The 11,473-nt window shown below is 47.0% G+C and overlaps 1 protein-coding gene across 3 annotated transcripts in view; it reads right to left on the bottom strand.

Annotated features, from left to right (window-relative positions):
• Positions 1-8,717, bottom strand: part of TACC1 (transforming acidic coiled-coil containing protein 1) — a 113,971-nt gene extending 105,254 nt beyond the window's left edge. The window contains exon 1 of one of the 3 annotated variants that reach the window (XM_059909618.1): positions 8,489-8,717. The gene's annotated coding sequence lies outside the window, so the exon portion shown is untranslated. The remainder of the gene's footprint in view (positions 1-8,488) is intronic. The other 2 variants (XM_059909608.1, XM_059909612.1) reach the window with 2 other exon arrangements.
• Between the last annotated feature and the right edge of the window lie 2,756 nt (positions 8,718-11,473).

Raw genomic sequence — 11,473 nt, forward strand, 5'->3', positions numbered from 1 at the left:
TGTTCTCTAGCTGATAAAGTTGTTCCCATGGGTGTGCGTGTTAACACGTCTAGTACCGCTATACACGTATGTCTCAGTTGAACAATGAAGTAAGTGGATGGCAGATGGTGGGAGCCAGGTTTCTCACTCTCGGAGTGGGGAGTTATAGACGAGCAAAGGGAGGTCTAGAAAGATCCATGTGGTCATGGATTGGAGTTGGAGACATCAGTGTGAATTCATGTTCTGCTGAATATAGATTCATATGGTTACATATAGAAATATTTATAAATGTGTGTGTATACTCAGGTATACTTCTTATTGAAGTATAATTGATTTACAATGTTGTGTTACTTTCTGATGTACAGCAAAGTGATTCAGTTATACATATATACACATCCTTTTTTATATTCTTTTCCATTAGGGTTCATCACAAGATACTGAATATAGTTCCCTGTGCTATACAGTAGGACCTTGTTGTTTATCCATCCTATATATAATAGTTTGCATCTGCTAATCCCAAACTCCCAATTGTAGGATTCAATTCTTGAGTCAAAAAACCTCCACATACATAATATCGGTAGGCTGGGCCCTTCCACAACTTTGGTGTCCCCATCACCACTGATGCCATTTTGTCTCCCACAGTGTTTTGCCTGGTGACTAATCTGCTGGCTTCAGAATGGGAATGCCACAGTGACTGCCAGCTGCCAGGCCCAAGGATAAGAGAATTAGAGAGTCTGGGGGGCTGAAAGGCATCTTCAGCAATACATGTCTGCCAAAGACTGGGCAATGCTTCTGTCAAGCACGGGGATGTCAATAAATGTGTGGAGTTTTCCGGTTCCGTGTGTAGAGAGCTTGGAGGTCGCCACTCTGTCCTACCAACAAGTAAAAAGATAAACGGACTGAAAAATCAACAACTCTTCTGGGATTCGTAAGAGAGGGGAGGAAAGAGGGCAAACCACTGCAGCCAGATTGGAGCAGCATACAGGTGAATGCAGGAAGTCACTGCTTAGCGGAGCAGAGACTCACAGCCACGACCACGGTGGAAACCATGCTGGGGTAAACTGCAATTGACGAATTGCTGGGGGCTCCGTGTGGACAGCTCTGAGGGTTTCAAACTCCAGGGAGACCCAGAATTTTGAGATTTACCCCCAGGAGCTAGACCAGATTCCCACAGAGAAAAATCCCCTTGGGCTTCCGGCAAGGGGAGAGGGAAAGAAACCATTTGAAACATGCCAGAGCGTTCCATTCTTCTTCTTCTTCTTCTTTTTAAAATTTTTATTTCATACTGGAGTCTAGTTGATTAACAGTGTTGTGTTAGTTTCAGGTGTACAGCAAAGTGATTCAGTCACACATACACATGTATCTATGCTTTTTCAAATTCTTTTCCCACTTAGGTTGTTACAGAACCCTGTGCTGTGTTGGTCATCCTTTTTAAATATAGCAGTGTGTATATGTTAATCCCAAACTCCCAATTTATCCCTCCCCCGCCTTTCCCTTTTGTTAACCATAGTTTGTTTTCTAAGTCTGTGAGTCTGCAGGGGAAACTAGTTAACCGGAGCCTAATCTGCTGGGGTACCATCAAAGCCTAACTGACCTGGAAAGGGAAATACTCAACTCCAGCCGCCCACCGCAGCCATCCTCTCTGAGAGACGCTGGAGGGAGCACGGCCCTGGCGACACCTTCTTTTCTGCCCAGTGATGCTGAGGTAGGACATGCGGCCTCCAGAACTGTTAGAGAATAAATGCCTATTGTTTTAAGCTTCCAAGTTCATGGTCATTTCTCACAGTAGCCTCAGGAAACAAATACACCCTCTTGCTAAATTTCATCCTCCTGTCATATAGACTTTCCTCTCTCTAATAAACAAAGCCTCTTGTATCTGTCGGGACCCTGGCAGGTAACACTCTCCAATTCGAGAGTTTAATAAAGGGACAGTTTACAAAGGCCTGAGTAGAGTTGCGGACAAGAGAAAGTGCAGTTCTCCAGAGCTGTACGGTCGGAGAGACACTGTTGCTGCCCGAGGCCTGAGGGTCGGAGGGACAGAATTGTGTGGCAAGGGCCGTCTGACAGGAGTGTGGCCTTCAGTCAGGGGACACACCAGCCCAGGTGACGCAGCACGAAAGGACCAAGGGGAATAAATACCTTTGTGTCCCTCTCCCCTCCCTCTGACCTCCTTCCTGAGGCCTCCGTTGGCTGAACCTAAACTATATAGGCGCCAAATGCAAGGGAACCATTTAAGTCAGCCTCCTGAACACAGAGGAGAGTGGAGAAGGGTGGGGAGGGGATTTAGGGGCCAATGGAAATATCCAGCCCCCGAGAAATTGTAACCACTCCTCCCAGACCACCCACATAGCAGACTGGTTTTGTGGACCCAAGCTCTATGACCTTGGCCAAGTCACCACTTCCCTAGGTATCGGTCCCCTCATCTGTAAAATGAAGGGTTTAGACCAGAAAGCCTCTGAGATCCCTTTCAGGCCTGACGCTCATGGTTCCAGAAGCAGACTGAATGCCTTCAGGCTAAGGCTGATCCCTGCCTGGAGCCCCAATAGCTGTTTATTTACTAACATCTCTTTTCCTTGACGCCCCCCGGCATCTCTGCAGGGATGGGCAGCGCGGGCGGGCCGCCTAGCCGCTCCCAAGAAAGGAGCCGGCCCGTGCTCGCTCAGGGATGCTGGAGAAGGAAACCTGAGGCAGGGAAACCAGACGGGGCTCTGGACAACCAGCGGCGAGAGGCCATGAGGCAGCAGAGAAGCTGTCCCTCAGCCAGCGGGGGGGGTCAGCAGCCCGGGGCACACCTGCTTGTTCCTGAAGAAAACTCCAGGGACCCCAGCCCCCCACGGCAGCTGGAGCAGCCCTCAGGCTGGCCCAGAACTCTGGCGGGCAGGCCCAACGCAGCTGCTAATAATTAGCCAGAAAGTCAAACTATGGAAAGTTCCAAGGGTCCAGGAGAGCCCCACATGGACCAGTGAACATACACCAAGCCTTCCCCTGCTGCCTTGGGACATTTTGTTCGGTACTGCGTCTGCTTTTTCAGTGACTTCTGTCTGCTTCTGTCTCATGGAACCTCCTTTTGAAAATAGACGTGAAGCTAGGAGCCCCTCCAGGGCTGAAAGTGCGGAAGGTGTAACCTCCCCATTCTCATGTATCTTGGGTGGCCTGGGAGATACAATAGATTCCTCCTTTTCCCCTAACCCTACCCTTAGCCATTACACTAGGTCCCTCCATAACTACTGATAGGTCCCACGTGAGCCTTAGTTTATCACGTATGAAGGACCTATATTCCAAAATCCTTAAAAACCCTCCCCAAACTGCTCATTGATTCCTAAATTCCATTGTCATCTTGTCTCCAGCAAAAATAAAATTAAAAAAATTATTCTTGTTGTAAACACACCCACACGTGGGCGATGTGTGCTTTAAGGTTGTTCAGTGAATTAAGGGCCTGAAAGCCTTACCAGAGATGGGGAAGGAAGGGGTCTGGATGTCGGAGGCTGAGAAGGTAGGTGGAAGAAGGGCCTCTACGAAAGAGAGACACAGAGAGAGACAGAGAGAGAGAGCGCTCTGGGCACCAAGGAAAGACATCACACTTCATGCCAATGCCTGGAGCTATCCCGGTTGAGTGCTATAAAGATTTGGAGAATTCAGATAAGCAGCTTCTGTATCCAGTAACACATGAAAAGCTTGCGATCTGGACCCCAGACCCTCACAAAGGAGCTTGTCTTTCCAGGCTGGAGCAGGAAACAACTGGGGAGCTGGCTAGCGGGTGCTTGGGGAGTCTCCCTCCTCCAAAATGCTCTCCTATTTGCTGCCACAGTGACAGCTAAGTCTGCCACTGGAGATGCACCTGTGTATCAATTCACTTATTAGTCACTTTCAATGGTTCGCTCAAAGTCAAGCACTGGTCAAAGGAGGGTTGGATGGACATCAAATAAGAAGTTCTATTTTAAATATGGGATACAGAGGGGATTAGGTGCTGAGATCCCTGCAAAATAGGAGGGACAAATCCCTGGAGACAGTGGGCCTCTCGGAGTGCACGGAGAAAGGTTAAGAAGACAACCTGCTTCACGAGGTTACCCACGCCTGGCCGCCTGACCCAGTCTGCTGGCTGGGATGCAGCTGCGCTGGGCCTCTGCTGTCAGGTGCCCTTTACATCTTCTGACCCCTGCTCTCCAAATGCCTAAGAGGGCTGTGAGTTACTCCATCCCCTTCCAAATACAGCCCTCCTCAGACAGCTAGAAAGGGCTTAAATCAGGGAGGATTAGATTTACCATAAGGTAAGAGTTAAGCGCCCACACCCAAACCAGACATCCTGAGTTAGAATCCCTACCCTGGCACTTAGCAGCTGTGTGTTTTTTTGCATATTATTTCCTTCTCTAAGCCTTGTTATCCTTATTTGCAAACTGGGGATAATAGTAGTACTGTTGCCCCTGGAACAACACAGGGGGTTAGGGATCACCACCCGCCACAGAGTCAGCCCTCCGTATCCGAGATTCCGCATCCGTGGATTCAACCAACCCCAGGTTGGGTAGTTTTTTCAATAGGTACTTAAATACTGTATGTATTTATTGAAAAAAAATCCTCTTATAAGTAGACCCACGCAGCTCAAACCCATGTTATTCAAGGATCAACTGTACTCACCTGATAGGCAGACATGGGGGTTAAACAAGTGAGATAATACATATGAAGCACTTAGCACAATGCCTGACTCATAGTAAGTGCTCAATAAACAGCCCCCGCTAATTTATTTCTTGCATACTTTTGCTTCCAGTAACAGTCGGCAAACAGATGCATGCTCCTCTCAAAATCATTACAAATTTAATCTAGACTTAGGCGGCGCTCACGGATTTGTTCTCTGAAAAAGCCACAAAATTCTTTTGTAAGTCATGATCCCTTCCTGTTTTTTTTTTTTTATCAGCTATATTTAGCTCTTAAATTTAATATCTCAGCTTGAAATCTTAAAGTCATCCTTCCAAAAGTACAAGTGGTTCAGCCAATGGCATTTACAAGCAAGCTTTTGTTTTTTTGTTTTTTGTTTTGGAAATAACAATAGGTCAGAAGTGGGACTAATTTCCATAACTACAAAGATAAATAAGTTAAACTTCATTTAATCAAAGGATCCAATTTGGCAAGTCCAATCCTGAAGACTAGTTGTTTCAGTTTTATTAAACTTCTAAGAGAACATCTAAGCTTTTTCTCGTAGGTCTTAAGCTGTCTCTCAGGGACCCTGGATCCTTCCTGGCTGGGGTCCAGGCACAACCGTCCCATCCCCAGCTCACAGGTGAAATTGCTGGAGTCCATTTTTCAATCTCAAACACTAGTTACTTCTTATTTCCAGCCTGCCACCCAACTACTTGCCTAAGGTTAAACCAACCTCTTTTACACATAATAACATATTTATTGAGTGCTTACTATGTGCCAGGCACAGCTCTAAATGCCTTATTTGGACTAAGTTATTTCATCATAATATCGTTATGATATAGGTGCGGTTATTATCATCCCTCTACATGGAATATCTTTATTTTGGAAATTCGCCGAAGATGATCTAGCTAATATGGGGCAGAGCAAGGATTTGAGCCCCAGGAGTCTGGCTATAGAGCTGGCTCTTTCCCACTAAACCATATCACCTCTCATAGGACAGGTGATGCTCCCAGGGCCACAGCTTGGACAAGAATTCCAACTCTACTTTTTCACAGCAGCACTCTTCCTCCATGGAACTTTCTGTCCTGGCCCCGTTCCTCCCAGCCTATTCTCAGAGACCATCCTTTGCCAAAAATATGAAAGAAACACACAACAACATCCCTCTTACCTCTGTCAAATGGGGCTGCAAAAATATTCAAGGTGGGGTGGCTCAGGCTTGGGGGAGGGGCTCCAATCCCACCTTCAGCACTGACTGCCTGGGTGCCCTTGGTCAAGTGATGTAACATCTTTACCTTTACATTGTTCATCAGCAGAGTGGGGAACAGGCTGAAACTGCCTTCCAGGGCTTTCGTGGGGATTACCTGAGCATATCTGCATAATGTGCTCAGCACAGCGTCAGGCTCCTAAAGTAAGCTGTCATCGTTAAGGTAGATGAATCATAGCTATTATGAGTATTGATCAGGCAGTCCATCACTGTGAGCAGAATTGAGAAGGACACATTCCGAAAAGACTCAGAGAGAGGCCGGGTTGTAATATAAGCTCTCTGGGGCCCCGCCTCTTGTCTGTCCCTGCACCTGAGGACCAGCTGCCTGGGACGGAAGGGCTCACCTCCCGAGCCCGCTTGACACACACCTCCTGTGGGTTCCCCAGAGTGGGAGATGGTCACTAAGTAGAAGGTGATGGGGAGGGCCAAGTGAGAGCCCAGACAGGGCCCAGCTGGAAATCCCTCCATAAATCAACTCCGTTCCGTAAGCAGTCATCTTCTCCCTAGACACAACATTGCCTGTCCCAGGGAAGCAGTTCTGAACATTGCTTTCAAAACTTTCTTTCAAATGGGCACCCCAACACGTAATCAGGTAAAGATGGAGCTGCTTTGTCGGGGGTGGGAAGAGGAGGCTCCTGGAGCACCCACAGCTTCTTTGTTGAACTCCTCCCCTAAGGGGACCCTGCAACCCTTCTAAAGAGCAATGAGGTCCTTCGATCACAGGTTGAGAAACATTGTCTAAGAGAGACAAATACGTAGTCGTCCCTTGGTTCCCCCTGGGGGTTGGTTCCAGGTCGCCTGCGGACACCAAAATCCACTGATGCTTAAGTCTCTTCTATAAAATGGCATAGTACTTGCATATAACCCACACACATCCTCCCTTATACTTTAAATCATCTCTAAGTTACTTATAAAACCTAATACAACGGAAATGCCATGCAAATAGTTGTAAATACAATGTAAATGCTATGTAAATAATTGCAGTGCAAATTCAAGTTTTGCTCTGGGGAACTTTCTGGAATTTTTTTTGAGGGGGGGGGGGGGTTCGTTCCGAGGTTGGTTGAATCCAGAATGCAGAACGTGTATATGACACGAACCCTGCCCTTAGCGAGCTTAGAGTCTAGTGAGCTGGTGGCTACAGGTTTGTACTGGCCGGCAAGTGAACTCCAATGTCCCTCGTTAAGGTACAAATCCTAACAAGGCACTATTGCTACCTCCTACAGGACCCTGAGGCTTTTCAGTTGCAAGAGATCCCTCCACATTTATAACGCACACAGGAGGGTCTGGGAAGAGCATTGCCTACATTGTTGACCTCGTTCAGTAAAATAATCTTTAAAATTAATCTATCTCTCACAACACCTTTGTGAGGTGTGGTTATTACTGTCTCACTTTGCAGATGAGGAAACTGAGGCTGAGGACATTTAACTTGTCCAAAACCACCCAGCTAGACAATGAGGGAACCAAGGGTCAAACCCCAATCTTGGTTTCAGAACATCGCATCCTGGACTCAGTATAGATCCCTCCTCTGCACTTACTAGTTGTGTCTCCAGCCTCAGTTTCCTCATCTGTAAAATGGGGATGATGATGATGATGACACCTGCCACCTTTACAATGGTGCTTGGCACACAGCCAGTGCTCAGCTAGAGTTAGTAGCTGTCTTGGGATCATAACCATAATAGGTTATGACTCATTTGTCCAATTCACTCTCTCATTTATTTATCTTGTTAGAGAACAGTGCAAGGCAGTATGTGGATAAGGAGCAAAATGAGTGCTACAGAGAAGTAAAGGCCATAGGAATTCAGGGAAAGGGCGTTTGAAATTCTTTGTTTATGACTGCTTCATAAAATTTTGAGCACTCCTTGTGCAGAAGCCATGCTGAGTTGTCTGGGTCAGTCCAATGTCAGCACGTGTTGCCAAGGCTAACTTCTCAGCGACCAGCTGCTGGGGCAATTCCCTAACAAGCCACATGCAGCCTTCCAGGTAGACCAGTTAGCTCTGCCACAGACATCTAAGACTCCAGGGACACCTGGGCTCTGCCCATAAATGCACAGCACTGGGGCCATATGCCACATCCCCCGACCTGAGAAACAGCTCAAGGTGTGTGTCCCCATGACAGTGGGTGGGAGGGTGGGGGAAGGGGGAAGCATGGCGGACCAGGAGGACACACCACCCAGGTCCTGGGAAACAGCTGGACCCCAGCTCATCAAGGGGAAAATGCCTTTTCCTTGTGCAGCCGCGTGGGTCATTCCTCTCTGAATCTATTCAGAGATGAATGTATTTATGAATGCTCCTTGACATTGCAAGACTCCGTCCCCACGACCTCTCTTTCCAAGAAAAGAAAGCAAAAGAGAAAAGAAATCAGGAAATTCCCAGAATTCTGCCCTAACACTTTCCACACCAGACAAACAACGCGTGCCTCCAGAGATCCAAGAATTAAAGTAAAATTTGCAAAGGGAGAGGGAAAAGAAATGCCCGACCTCCCTGGAGTCCACTCACCCACCACACATCCCCATCAACCAGAAAACGTCCCCAGCCCAAGGCTTAAAGCTCAAGGGCCCCCGCTTTGCTCAATAAATGCCAAATGACCCCGGAACATCCAACCCCTGTTCCTACCTCGTCGGCGGTGGTCCCCGGGTCTCCTCTCTCCCTTTGGCGTCACCTGCTACAGCGGATCCATCATCTTTGCTTAGGAAGCCGAGCGCCTCTGGTCTGGGAGGGGTTCCGTGGAAGGAAGGGGAGGGCGGGCTGAGATCACCGACGTGGGGAAGGGTGGGTCTCCGAACCAAACGCTTGGTTCGAGGGAAAAGGATGTTTTGTAAGTTTTGGCTTGAATGTCCAGGGGCAGAACAGGAAATGTCCACTAGGGCTGGGAGCCCCAGGGAGAAATTGGCTGCAGTCTCCCTTCAGAGCGAGCTTCCCGAGGGCTCTCAACTGCGCCCCGTCTGGAATTTAAAGCTCCCTCTGAATCCTTTTCCCGCTTACTCTTTCCTGCGGCACTTTTTTTTTTTTCTTTCCTTAATGGAACGTCGGCTTCGTTCCTGACATGCTGGAAAAGTTTTCCTCGGCCTAAACTTGGCTCAGGAACACTCTCCCCTTGTGAGAGGATTTCTCCTGTTACACAGTTCAGCTTTAAGAAAAAAAGACAGACACAGAGTGCTCTTTGTTTTGCCAACTTTTGTACTAGGGACATTTTTGATGGATTTTTTTCCCCCTGAACCTCTGGATTCCAAGAAATATACACACCCACATCCCTCTTGACCTTTTTTTGGTTAATTTTTTTTTTTTTACACCAATACCACAGTGTCTTTTTTTTTTTTTTTTTTGGTTGCGCCGGGTCTTAGTTGCAGCACGTGGGCTCCTTAGTTGCAGCATGCAAACTCTTAGTTGCGGCATTCATGTGGGATCTAGTTCCCTGTCCAGGGATCGAACCTGGGCCCCCTGCATTGGGAGCGTGGAGTCTTAACCACTGGACCACCAGGGAAGTACCCCTTGACTTTTTTCCCCCCCTCCCTTTCTAATTGAAAAGTAACAATAATAATTGTTGAAAGATGGCAGAGAAAATGTCCTTAGGTTGTGGGCTCATGGGGTCCTGCCTGGGTCAGCCTTCCCCGGGCGCACACCTCTGCCCACAGGACAATGTGTGTGCTGTGTGGCAGAGAGGGGTAGTGATCGTCTTCCAGGCCCTCTCTTCGTTCTAGGTATTTCTATGACGGAAGCACAGGAATGGGCTATCTTTCCCAAATGGGGTCCGGTTCCAACTACAAACTCTGCCTCCTTGGCCCCCCAGGGATGAAGTGAGAAGATTCCTAGCTGTGATTCTTGGAGGCGCTGGGTAGGGGGTGCATGGGGGTGAGAAGGCATCTTGAGATTCAGTTGTTGGCGGTCCCCTGGAGGGCAGCATGTCTGTGAACTGTCAAATGCCACCACAAATTGGGAAGCTTTGGGGGTCCTCGTTGACCCCTGAAATAAAACTTGGTGGTTCTCACAAGAACTGATTGGGGGATTGGTCCACAAACAGGAAATGAGAATGTCTCCTTTGCTCTATTTATTGAAAGAGGGTAGGTAAGAAACAAATGAATAGTGTAAGCAAGATTATAACAAAAAAACTTTGGGCCAATTCACTAGGTTAGAAAGTTTCAAATGTTTTGGAAGTCTCTTTCAGTTTACAGAAATTATACGGTCTATACACATAACAGGCTGAGGCTAACAATTTTTAGATCATTGAGTTGATGTACTGATTACATACTATTTTTATCTAGTTAGTGAAGCAAAACTGAGCTAGGTGACATTTTTGTGTTCTAGCTTGAGTCTGGTACCTGAACTTGAAAGTAATTGACATGCATTTATATTCTGAAATTTAGAGAGTCTATCATTTGGAACATGTTTTACTGTGGAGATAATCATAACAAAATCTAACCCATCATTAAAAGTATTTAATTAGATGCCTATTTTTATTTTTAGACATATTTAAGCGTGATAGTATCACAAACACAGAACTCCCTCACCTGGTTTTTTATCCCCAAACGATCTCAAGAATTACACTCTGAAAAAAGGTCAACAGATTGAGTCTATTTGATATCTAAATAATAAACAAAGTGTGTTTTTGAAAGATCGATCCTGCCCCCAATTGAGGGCAAAAGTCTAATTCCATGGACTTGCAGAGTGTGAAGCCAGGTGGGCACAGCTCACCATGGGGATGGGGGGATGTTGCCAGGCAAGACTGAGGGAATGGCACTTCTGATGCTCCTTCTGAGAGCAACAGTCACTAGGTTAGTCACCTGCTTTTAAACTAGCTGCTTTGCACTATTCACAACAGCCAAAACATGGAAACAACGTAACTGTCCACCGACAGAGGAATGGATAAAGACGATGTGGCACATATATACAATGGAATACTACTCAGCCATAAAAAAGAATGAAATAATGCCATTTGCAGCAACATGGATGCAACTAGAGATGATCATGCTAAGTGAAGTAAGTCAGAAAGAGAAAGACAAATACCATATGGTATCACTTATGTGTGGAATCTAAAATATGGCACAAATGAACGTATCTACAAAACAGAAACAGACTCACAGACACAGAGAACAGACTTGTGGTTGCCAAGGGGGGGCAGGGATGGAGTGGGAGTTTGGGATTAGCAGATGTAAACTATTACGTATAGGATGGATAAACAGCAGGGTCCCACTGCATAGCACAGGGAACTATATTCAATATCCTGTGATGAACCATAACAGAAAAGAATATAAAAAAAAGAATGTCTACGTGTGTATAACTGAGTCACTTTGCTGTACAGCAGAGATGGGCATAAGATTGTAAATCAATTACACTTCAATTAAAAGAATAAAATTTGGGGCTTCCCTGGTGGCGCAGTGGTTGAGAATCTGCCTGCCAATGCAGGGGACACGGGTTCGAGCCCTGGTCTGGGAAGATCCCACATGCCGCGGAGCGACTAAGCCCGCGAGCCACAATTGCTGAGCCTGCGCGTCTGGAGCCTGTGCTCCGCAATGGGAGAGGCCACGATAGTGAGAGGCCCGCGCACCGCGATGAAGAGTGGTCCCCACTTGCCGCAACTAGAGAAAGCCCTCACACAGAAAC

Source organism: Balaenoptera ricei, chromosome 21 (genome assembly GCF_028023285.1).
Source record: "Balaenoptera ricei isolate mBalRic1 chromosome 21, mBalRic1.hap2, whole genome shotgun sequence".
Taxonomy (NCBI): Eukaryota; Metazoa; Chordata; class Mammalia; order Artiodactyla; family Balaenopteridae; genus Balaenoptera; species Balaenoptera ricei.